At 43.6% G+C, this 12,209-nt stretch overlaps 1 protein-coding gene across 5 annotated transcripts in view; it reads left to right on the top strand.

Moving 5' to 3' along the window:
* The window catches only part of amotl1 (angiomotin like 1), a 204,140-nt gene that overhangs the window by 135,826 nt on the left and 56,105 nt on the right, over positions 1–12,209 (top strand). The gene's annotated exons all lie outside the window — the stretch shown is intronic.

Below are 12,209 nucleotides of genomic sequence, written 5' to 3'. Positions count from 1 at the left end.
TGTCCAGATTTGGCTTAATTATATAGCACTTTACTGCAGACACAGCAAATGGAGATGATAAACTGGAAGAATATCCTCACTTAATGTGCTCATTTTCTGCGAACCCCAAAACAAAGTAATCAAACACTTAGAAGACAAAGGGTGTTAATGGAAGGCTACGTTTCAGACCAGAGGCCTATGACCAGCAGTGTGCCATAAGGATCAGTGGTGGGTCTACTGCTTTTCATCATTTATATAAATGCTTTGGATGTGAACATAGGTATGGTTAGTAAGCTTGCAGATGAGACCAAAACTTGGAGGTGTAGTGGGCAGCAAAGAAGGTTACCTCAGAGTACAATGAGATCTTGTTCTGATGAGTCAATGGGCCAGGGAGTGGGAGATGGAGTTTAATTTAGATATATGTGAGGTACCACATTTTGGAAAGGCAAATAAGGGCCGGACTTACACTCTTAATCGAAAGGTCAAGGAGACCTTGGAGTGCAGTTCCTTGAAAGTGGAGTCAAAGTAGATCGGATAGTGAAGAAAGCGGATAGTATACTTGCCTTTATTGCTCAGTGCATTGAGCATAGGAGTTGGGAGGTCATGTTGCAGCTGTACAGGACACTGGCCAGGCCAGTTTTAGAGTACTGTTTGCAATTCTGTTCTCCCTGCCATGGGAGGGTGTTGTGAAACTTGAAAGGGTTCAGAGAAGATTTACAAGGATGTCACCATAGCGAGAAGGTTTGAGCAATAGGATAAGGCTGAATTGGTTGCTGCTGTTTTGCTTGGAGAATGGAGGCTCGGCAATGCCCTTATAGAGATTTAGAAAATAACAAGGGGCATTGGTAGGGAAATAGACAAGGTCTTTTACCTGGGGAGGGGGCTCCAAAACTAGAGGGCATAGGTTTAACATGAGCGGGAAAAGATTTCAAAGGGACCTAAGGGACTACTTTTTCACACAGAGGATGGTGCATATAAGGGACGGTCTGCCAGAGGAAGTAGTGGAGGTACAATTACAGCACTTAAAAGTCATCTGGATGGGTACATGAATAGGAAGGGGTGAGAGGGAAATGGACCAAATGCTGGAAAATGGGGCTAGATTAATTTAGGATGTCTGGCCGGAATGGACGAATTGAGCTGAAGGGTCTGCTTCCAAGCTGTACATCTCTTTGATTCTATGACATAGATCTAGGGTATGTTTTCCAATGTAATTTGGTCAACCAGTTGTCTCGTATACGTATACTAGGGTATTTTTTACATTTGTCCCTTTGGATGTGTATATGCAGCCTGGGAAATTGAATACTTTTTTATTTTGATCAATTCTCTACCAGGAGTATATAGAATCTAGTGAAAGTGTAGCTGTGCTGACTCAGCTCTCAAAAATATTGGTTTTAATCACAACATCAAAAGTGCTTCTATCTTTCACTGGTGTGATTCTACAACTTGCTGTTAAATTGTGCATAATCTCAGTCAAACACAAACATAGTGCCAAATTGTGCTCAACTGCTGCACAACAATTAGCACTTAACAATGCTGTTTTAAATTTAATTTGTGATATATTGTACAATTATTGTTTTTCATCAAATTTCTCTATTATGTTTAGTTATAAATCAGAATTTTTTAAAATATTACATAATTTGCCTTCCACTGCAGTGATAAAATTAAAACTACATTTAGTACTACATTTCCCCTAAAATACACTGAAATAGCTATGCAACTGATTTATACTTTTAAAACTTATTAGAGCAAAAGCATATGATGACCAAATCTGTTTTTGACCTTCAATCAAAGCATAAACAAAGCAAAATTAAATGATTTTTTTAGTGTTATCAGAGATAATGGGAACTGGAGATGCTGGAGAATCCAAGATAACAAAGTGTGAAGCTGGATGAACACAGCAGGCCAAGCAGCTGTGCTCCTGAGATGCTGCTTGGCCTGCTGTGTTCATCTAGCTTCACACTTTGTTTTCTTAATGTTATGTTAAATTGTGAGAAGTGTTAAAGATATTTATTGCCAGCAATCCTAATGAATCACAAGCATCCTCCACTCCCCTCAAAATTAATATTTTTGCCCTTTCTTGTTGCCTCTACTATTTTAAAATGTTCTTAAAGAACCAGAACTATCCCACTTAGTTACCTGTGAGGGAAAAATGTTCAAGTTGTAAATAGTTATGTTCTACTTCCAGTGATTTCTTCTCTTTTGTTTCAAAACACTGCAGCTTGTACTTGAAAGCATATTTTGGCCCATTCACTTCATAGAATCAGGGAGGCATCTCCTGGAAGTCAGAGAGAGGCTGGTGTTTAGTGGGAGGAGGAAGAAACTGTAGGGTGGGTTGGTGAGGGAAGGAAGATGACATGGGCAGATTAGCTTCTGAGCACAAACAATAGAACATAGAACATTACAGCACAGTACAGGCCCTTCGGCCCTCGATGTTGTGCCAACCTGTCATACCGATCTCAAGCCCATCTAACCTACACTATTCCATGTACGTCCATATGCTTGTCCAATGACGACTTAAATGTACCTAAAGTTGGCGAATCTACTACCGTTGCAGGCAAAGCATTACTACTCTCGGAGTAAAGAAACTACCTCTGACTGCTGTCCTATATCTTTCACCCCTCAACTTAAAACTATGCCCCCTCGTGCTCGCCGTCCCCATCCTAGGAAAAAGGCTCTCCCTGTCCACCCTATCTAACCCTCTGATTATTTTATATGTTTCAATTAAGTCACCTCTCAACCTTCTTCTCTCTGATGAAAACAGCCTCAAGTCCCTCAGCCTTTCCTCGTAAGACCTTCCCTCCATACCAGGCAACATCCTAGTAAATCTCCTCTGCACCCTTTCCAAAGCTTCGACATCCTTTTTATAATGTGGTGACCAGAACTGTACACAATACTCCAAGTACAGCCACACCAGAGTTTTGTACAGCTTCACCATAACCTCTTGGTTCCGGAACTCGATCCCTCTATTAATAAAAGCTAAACCACTGTACACCTTCTGAACAGTCCTGTCAACCTGGGTGGCAACTTTCAAGGATCTGTGTACATGGACACCGAGATCTCTCTGCTCATCTACACTGCTAAGAATCTTACCATTAGCCCTGTACTTTGCCTTCTGGTTACTCCTACCAAAGTGCATCACCTCACACTTGTCTGCATTAAACTCCATTTGCCACCTCTCAGCCCAGCTCTGCAGCTTATCTATGTCTCTCTACAACCTACAGCATACTTCGTCACTATCCACAACTCCACTGACTTTAGTGTCGTCTGCAAATTTACTAACCTATCCTTCTACGCCCTCATCCAGGTCATTTATAAAAATGACAAACAGCAGTGGACCCAACACCGACCCTTGCGGTACACCACTAGTAACTGATCTCCAGGATGAACATTTCCCATCAACTACCACCCTCTGTCTTCTTTCAGCAAGCCAATTTCCAATCCAAACTGCTATATCTCCCACAATTCCATTCCTCCGGATTTTGTACAATAGCCTGTTGTGGGGAACCTTATCGAACGCCTTGCTGCAATCCATAGACACTATGTCAACCGGTTTACTCTCATCTACCTGTTTGGTCACCTTCTCAAAGAACTCAATAAGGTTTGTGAGGCACGACCTTCCCTTCACAAAACCGTGCTGACTATCCCCAATCAATTTATTCTTTTCTAGATGATTATAAATCCTATCCCTTATAACATTTTCCAACACTTTACCAACAACTGAGGTAAGGCTCACTGGTCTATAATTACGAGGGTTGTCTCTACTCCCCTTCTTGAACAGGGGAACCACATTTGCTATCCTCCAGTCATCTGGCACTATTCCTGTAGACAATGACGAGTTAAAGATCAATGCCAAAGGCTCGGCAATCTCCTCCCTGGCTTCCCAGAGGATCCGAGGATAAATCCCATCCGGCCCAGGGGACTTATCTATCTTCACCTTCTGAAGGATTTCTAATACCTCTTCCTTCTGAACCTCAATCCCACCTAATCTCGTAGCCTGTATCTCAGTATTCTCCTCGACAACATTGTCATTTTCTAGAGTGAATACTGTTGAAAAATATTCATTTCGCGCTTCCCCTATCTGATCTGACTCCACACACAACTTACCACTACAATCCTTGATTGGGCCTAATCTTACTTTTGTCATTCTTTTATTCCTTAAATACCTATAGAAAGCCTTAGGGTTTACCCTGATCCTATCCGCCAACAACTTCTCATGTCTCCTCCTGGCTCTTCTGAGCTCTCTCTTTAGGACTTTCCGGGCTACCTCGTAGCCCTCAAGTGCCCTAACTGAGCCTTCACATCTCATCCTAACATAAACCTTCTTCTTCCTCTTGAACAGAGATTTCACCTCCTTCATAAACCACGGCACCCGCACTCTACAGCTTCCTCCCTGCCTGACAGGTACATATTTGTCTAGGACACACAGGAGCTTTTCCTTGAATAAGCTCCACATTTCTAATGTGCCCATCCCCTGCAGTTTCCTTCCCCATCCTATGCTCCCTAAATCTTGCCTAATCTCATCGTAATTGCCTTTCCCCCAGCTATAACTCTTGCCCAGTGGTATACACCTATCCCTTTCCATCACTAAAGTAAACATAACAGAATTGTGATTGCTATCACCAAAGTGCTCACCTACTTCCAAATTTAACACCTGGCCAGGCTCATTACCCAGTACCAAATCTAATGTGGCTTTGCCCCTTGTTGGCCTATCTACATACTGTGTCAGGAAGCCCTCCTGCACACTCTGGACAAAAACTGACCCATCTATAGTACTCGAACTTTGGTGTTCCCAGTCAATATCTGGAAAGTTGAAGTCCCCCATGACAACTACCCTGTCTCTCTCACTCCTATCGAGAATCATCTTTGCTATCCTTTCCTCTACATCTCTCGAACTATTCGGAGGCCTATAGAAAACTCCCAACAGGGTGACCTCTCCTTTTCTGTTTCTAACCTCAGCCCATACTACCTCAGTTGACGAGTCCCCAAATGTTAAATATAAATTTGAGGTTGAGATCTGAGAAGTGTTAAAATGATTAGTAACTGGTTAAAATCTTGCAGTTTTATACTTTTGGATAGATATATGTTAGCTTTGACCTCTTCAGTCTGTAGAAGGCGAATTTAAGGCAATGGCCATTATTGTGTAGGGTATCGGTTTTTTTGGTTAAACAAAACTTATTGCTAACTTACCCCTGTTGTCTTGTGCCAATTTAAGTATTGTGGTGTCTATAAAATACTTTGCATGTCTGTTGTGACTTTAAGTTTCACGGATGGGGTGATGATTAACAAGTATGTCAATGAATTATTTTAATTCTGCCTCTGCCTCAGTCCAAATACCATTATGCCAACCGAAATACAAAAGATATTGTTACCACATGACGGTATCAACAAATAAATGAATGAGTAAGAATGGAAATGACCCCTTGAAAACTGAAAGGTAACCAGCAAAAATCGAAAAATGTCCGTAGTATTTCAAAACATGGCTCTTGTGGAAATCTCAACAGCAACCCTTATAGTGGAGTCAGAATTATTCCTATCTGCTAGTGAGTATGATACACGTATAGCTTGGTAAGGCAACCACGAACTGAATAAAGTATTTATGAATAAATGAAAATAGATGCTTAATGTAACAGTTCAACTTTTTAATATTCTGATATTTATAGCTCCTGCCTTCATTTCTCTGTAGTGAAAATATTGGCTCCCCATAACATAAACAGAAAGTTCTGGAAATGCTCAGAAGGTATGGCAGCATCATTGGAAAAAGAAATAGATATAATTAAGGGCAACATGGTGGCTCAGTGATTAGCACTGCAGCCTCACAGCGCCAGGGACCCAGGCTCGATTCCCACCTCGGGCGACTGTCTGTGTGGAGTTTGCACATTCTCCCCGTGTCTTGCGTGGGTTTCCTCCGGGTGCTCCGGTTTCCTCCCACAGTCCAAAGATGTGCAGAATAGGTGGATTGGTCATGCTAAAATTGCCCATAGTGTTCAGGGGTGGGTGGGTTATAGGGGGATAGGTTTGGGTGGGATGCTTCAAGGGCGGTGTGGACTTGTTGGGCCGAAGGACCTGTTTCCACACTAGGGAATCTAATCTAATGTTTCATAGCCATGACCTTTCATCAGAACTGAACTTAGTTCGAATTGTAAGAGGTTTAAAGGAAGTGCAGAGGCAGGAAAAATATTTCGTTGGGACTGGGGGTTGGGGTGTGTGGTGATATGGAAGAATAAAATATGGGGAAGGTATGTGATAAATTGGGAGCAAATTATCCTTTTCCCTTGCTGATAAAAGGGCAAGTAAACAAAAATGTGTCCACGGGAGATGCAAGTCAAGATAGCAGAACCCCATTGTCAACAACTGATATATTGAAAAAGAAATCCAATCTAAAGTTATGATCTGGAATTATTAAACTCAGTGTTGTGTGCAAAAGACAATAAAATGCCAAACCAAAAGATGAAGTCCCATTCCATGAGCTGATATTGAGTTCAGTGAATAGAGTATAGGTTGGTGAGGTAAGAATGAGAGATGAAGAATCTTTAGCTCAGTATCATTCTTACAAACTGAACAAACATCTTTAACAAACCTCTCATCCACTTATACCAGAGATGTTAGAACATAGAACATAGAACATAGAACAGTACAGCACAGAACAGGCCCTTCAGCCCACAATGTTGTGCCGACCATTGATCCTCATGGATGCACCCTCAAATTTCTGTGACCATATGCATGTCCAGCAGTCTCTTAAATGACCCCAATGACCTTGCTTCCACAACTGCTGCTGGCAACGCATTCCATGCTCTCACAACTCTCTGCGTAAAGAACCTGCCTCTGACATCCCCTCTATACTTTCCACCAACCAGCTTAAAACTATGACCCCTCGTGCTAGCCATTTCTGCCCTGGGAAATAGTCTCTGGCTATCGACTCTATCTATGCCTCTCATTATCTTGTATACCTCAATTAGGTCCCCTCTCCTCCTCCTTTTCTCCAATGAAAAGAGACCGAGCTCAGTCAACCTCTCTTCATAAGATAAGCCCTCCAGTCCAGGCAGCATCCTGGTAAACCTCCTCTGAACCCTCTCCAAAGCATCCACATCTTTCCTATAATAGGGCGCCCAGAACTGGACGCAGTATTCCAAGTGCGGTCTAACCAAAGTTTTATAGAGTGTTAGTTTATGTTCAGTGTTAGTTTGAGATGAAATACTAGGGACTGACAGTCATAAGTCCAAATTTTATTACAAAGTACGTCAATTTCAGAAATGTAAATACAAGTGGAATTGATTGGCAAGTGGACTTTGTTTAGCAGTGTATTGCCATGGAGCTTGCATCAGTTAGATGATGACAATTAACTGCTAATATTTGATGAAATTTAAAACAGGCAAGTTGACTTTGATTAGTCATGTCATTGTCACGTCATTAGTCATGTAAACTATACGGTAAATGGAAAAGCCCTGGCAAAAATTGATGCAAAAATTCAGAGATCTGGGTGTTCAGGTCCATTGTACCCTGAAGGTGGCAACGCAGGTCAATAGAGTGGTCAAGAAGGCATACGGCATGCTTTCATTCATCGGACGGGGTACTGAGTACAACAGTTAGCCGATCATGTTACACTTGTATAGGACTATACTAATCCTAAACTATACTTATATAGGACTATAGGACTGTTTGGATAGCAGTAACAGGATAGGTCAGTGTCAGCATGGATTTACGAAGGGGAAATTGTACTTGACTAATCTTCTGGATTTTTTTTGAGGATGTATCCATGAAGATGAACAAGGGAGAACCAGTGGATGTCATGTACCTGGACTTTCAGAAAGCCTTTGATAAAATCCCACATAGGAGATTGGTGAGCAAAATTAGGGCACATGGTATTGGAGACAAAATACTGACTTGTCTTGAAAATTGGCAGGCTGACAGGAAGCAAAGAGTAGTGATAAACGGGTCCCTTTCGGAATGGCAGGTGGTGACCAGTGGGGTACCACAAGGTTCGGTGCTGGGACCACAGCTGTTTACAATACACATTAATGATATAGACAAAGGCATTAAAAGTAATATTAGCAAATTTGCTGATGACACAAAGCTGGGTGGCAGTGTGAAATGTGAGGAGGATGTTATGAGAATACAGGGTGACTTGGACAGGCTAGGTGAGGGGACTGATGCATGGCAGGTGCAGTTTAATGTGGATAAATGTGTGTTTATCCACTTTGGTGGCAAGAACAGGAAGGCAGATTACTATCTTGTTGGAGTCAAGTTAGGTAAATGGGAAGTACAACGAGATCTAGGTGTTCTTGTACATCAGTCAGTGAAAGCCAGCATGCAGGCAGTGAAGAAAGCTACTGGCATGTGGGCCTTCAAAACAAGAGGAATTGAGTATAGGAGCAAAAAGGTCCTTCTGCAGCCGTACAGGGCCCTGGTGAGACCATACCTGGAGTATTGTGTGCAGTTTTGGTCTTCAAACTTGAGGAAGGACATTCTTGCTATTGAGGGAGTGCAGCGTAGGTTCACGAGGTCAATTCCTGGAATGGTGGGGCTATCATATGTTGAAAGTTTGGAGTGACTAGGCTTGTATACACTTGAGTTTAGAAGGAGGAGAGGGTATCTGATTGAGACGTATAAGATTATTAGGGACTGAACACTCTGGAGGCAGGAAACAATTTTCCGCTGATGGCTATGTCCAGAACCAGAGGACACAGTTTAAAAATAAGGGGTAGGCCATTTAGAACAGAGTTGAGGAAAAACTTCTTCACCCAGAGAGTGGTGGATATATGGAATGCTCTGCCCCAGAAGGCAGTGGAGGCCGACTCTCTGGATACTTACAGGAAAGAGATGGATAGAGCTCTTAAAGGTAGTGGAATCAAGGGTTATGGGGATAAGGCAGGAACAGGATACTGATTGTGGATGATCAGCCATGATCATAATGAATGGTGGTGCTGGCTCGAAGGGCTGAATGGCCTACTCCTGCACCTATTGTCTATTGTCTATTGACTTTGGTTCGACCACATTTGGAATACTGTGTACAATTCTGGTCACCACATCACCCAAAGGATGTAACAGGGTGCAGAGGAAGTTCACCAGGATGTTGCCTGGTATGGAGAGCACTAGCTATGTAGAGAGGTTGAGTAGGTTAGGATTATTTACATTAGAAAAATGGAGGTTGAGGGGGGAACTGATTGAGGTCCACAAAATCATGAAAGGTATAGACAGGGTAGCTAGCAAGAAGCTTTTTCCCAGAGTGGGAGACACAAATACTAGGGTTCATGATTTCAAGGTGAGAGGGCAAAAGTTTAAGGGAGATATGCGTGGAAAGTTCTTTACGCAGAGGGTTGTGGTTGCCTGGAACATGTTGCCAGCGGAGGTGGTAGAGCCGGGCTCAATAGCATCATTTAAGAAGTATCTAGACAGATACATGAATGAGCAGGGAGCAGAGGGATACAGATCCTTGGAAAATAGGTGACAGGCTTAGGTAGAGGATCTGGATCGGTGCAGGCTTGGAAGGCCAAAGGACCTGTTCCAGTGCTGTAATTTTCTTTGTTCTTTGTTCTACTCTGAGAAATGGATAAAAGAATGGCTGTCACCTGTATCATAGAGATAAACCTGACACAATGCGTACATATGTTCTTCCTGTCTTCACAGAACGGGGCTCCAGCTGTGACTTCTGGTAAATGCAAGTGCTTCACATTTGTGAACCAACCACGATCTTAAATTCTTCTCTCTCTCTCTCTCTCACACACACACACACACACACACACACACACACACACACACACACACACACACACACACCAGCACCAGCAGTTCTTGCCCATCCCTAGCTACCCTTGAGCAGGTGGTGGTGAGTTGCCTTCTTGAACCACTGCATTCCTCCTGCTGTGGGTTGACCCACAATGCTGTGCGGGAGGGAACTCCAGGATTTTGACCCAGCGACAGTGCAGGAATGGCAATTATATTTCCAAGTCAGGATGGTGAGTGACTTGGAGGTGGTGTTCCCATATATCTGCTGCCCTTGTCCTTCTAAATGGAAGTGGTTGTGGGTTTGGAAGCTGCTGTCTGAGGATCTTTGGTGAATTTCTGCAGTGCATCTTATAGATAGTACACACTGCTGCTACTGAGCGTCGGTGGTGGAGGGAGTGAATGTTTGTGGATGTAGTGCCAATCAAGCAAGCTGCTTTGTCCTGGATGGTGTCAAACTTCTTGAGTGTTGTTGGGGCTACAGTCATCCCAGCAAGTGAGGAGTATTCCATCACTCCTGACTTGTGCCTTGTAGATGGTGGACAGGCTTTGAGGAATCAGGAGATGAGTTACTTGCCACAGTATTCCCAGCTTCTGGCCTGCTCTTGTAGCTGCTCTGTTAATATGATGAGTCCAAGTGAGTTTCTGGTCAATAGTAAGCCCCAGGATATTGATCGTGGAGGATTCAGTGATTATAACACCATTGAATGTCAAGGGACAGTGGTTAGATTGTCTCTTATTGGTAATAGTCATAGCCTGGCATTTGTGTGGCATGAATGTCACTTTCCACTTGTCAGCTTGGATATTGTCCAGATCTTGTTACATGTGAACATGGACTGCTTCAGTATCTGAGGAGTCATGAATGCTGCTGAACATTGTGTAATCATTGGCGAACATCCCCACTTCTGACCTTATGATGGAGGGAACGTCATTGATGAAACAGCTGCAAGATGGTTGGGCCTGGAACACTACCCTGAGGATGTCCTGGAGCTGAGATGATTGGCCTCCCACAACTACGACCATCTTCGTATGTGTCAGGCATGAGTCCAAACACCAGAGCATTTGCCCCCTGATAGCCACCTGATTCCTGTTTTGCAAGGGCTCCTTGATGCAACACTCAGTCGAATGCAGCCTTGATATCAAGGGCAGTCACTCGCACTTCGCCTCTGGAATTCAGCTCTTTTGTCCATGTTCGAATCAAGGCTGTAAGGATGTCAGGAGCTGGGTGGCCCTGGTAGAACCCAAACTGGGCGTCACTGAGCAAGTTATTTCTGAGCAGGTGCTGCTTGATAGCATTGTTGATGACACCTTCCATCACTTTACTGATGATCAAGAGGAGGCTGGTGGGACGGTAATTGGCTGTGTTGGATTTGGCCTGCTTTTTGTATACAGGGCATACTTGGGCAATTTTCCACATTGTTGGGTAGATATTAGTGTTGTAACTGTACTGGAACAGCTTGGCTAGGGGAGTGGCAAGCTCTGGAGCACAAGTCTGCAGTAGTATTGCGGAATGTTGTCAGGGCCGGTAGCCTTTGCAGTATCCAGTGCGTCCAACTGTTTCTTGATATCATGTGGAGTGAATCAAATTGGCTGAAGACTGATATCTGTAATGCTGGGGACCACTGGAGGACGCTGAGATGGATCATCTACTCGGCACTTCTGGCTGAAGATTGCTGCGAAAGCTTCTGCCTTATCTTTTGCTCTGACGTGCTGGGCTCTTCCATCATTGAGGATGGGGATATTTGTGGAGTCTCCTCCTCCAGTGAGTTGTTTAATTGTCCACTGCCATTCACAACTGGATGCAGCAGGACTGCAGAACATAGACCTGATCCATTGGTTGTGAGATTGTTTAGCTCTGTCTATCACTTGCTGCTTTTGCTGTTTGGTGTGCAAGTAGCCCTGTTTTGTGGCTTCACCAGGTTGATAGCTCATCTTCAGCTATGCCTGGAGGCTGCTCCTGGCATGCCCTCCTGCACTCTTCATTGAACCAGGGTTGATTCCCTGGTTTGATGGTAATGGTTGAGTGGGGGAATATACTGGGCCATGAGATTACAGATTGTGTTAGAGTACAATTCTGCTGCTGTTGATGGCCCATAGCACCTCATGGATGACCTGTCCTGTGTTGTCAGGTCTGTGCAAAGTCTGTCACATTTAGCATGGTGATAGTGCCACACAACACAATGGAGGTTGTTCTCAGTGTGAAGGTGGGACTTCTTCTCCACAAGGACTGTGCAATGGTCACTCTTACCGATACTGTCATGGACAGTTGCAACTGCAGCCGGCAGATTAGTAAGGATGAGATCAAATACGTTTATCCCTCTTGTTGGTTCCCTCACCACCTGCCGCAGACCTATGTCCTTTAGGACCCCAGCAGCTTGATCAGTAGTACTGCTGCCGAGCCACTCTTGGTGGTGGACATTGAAATTCGCTTTTGTGACCTTGCCATCCTCATTGCTTCCTCTAAGTATTGTCAACATTGAGAAATACTGATCCATCAGCTGAGGGAGGAT

Source organism: Stegostoma tigrinum, chromosome 6 (genome assembly GCF_030684315.1).
Source record: "Stegostoma tigrinum isolate sSteTig4 chromosome 6, sSteTig4.hap1, whole genome shotgun sequence".
In the NCBI taxonomy this organism is placed as follows: Eukaryota; Metazoa; Chordata; class Chondrichthyes; order Orectolobiformes; family Stegostomatidae; genus Stegostoma; species Stegostoma tigrinum.
Note: the sequence above shows the minus strand (reverse complement) of the source record. Positions and strands in the feature narration are given on the sequence as shown.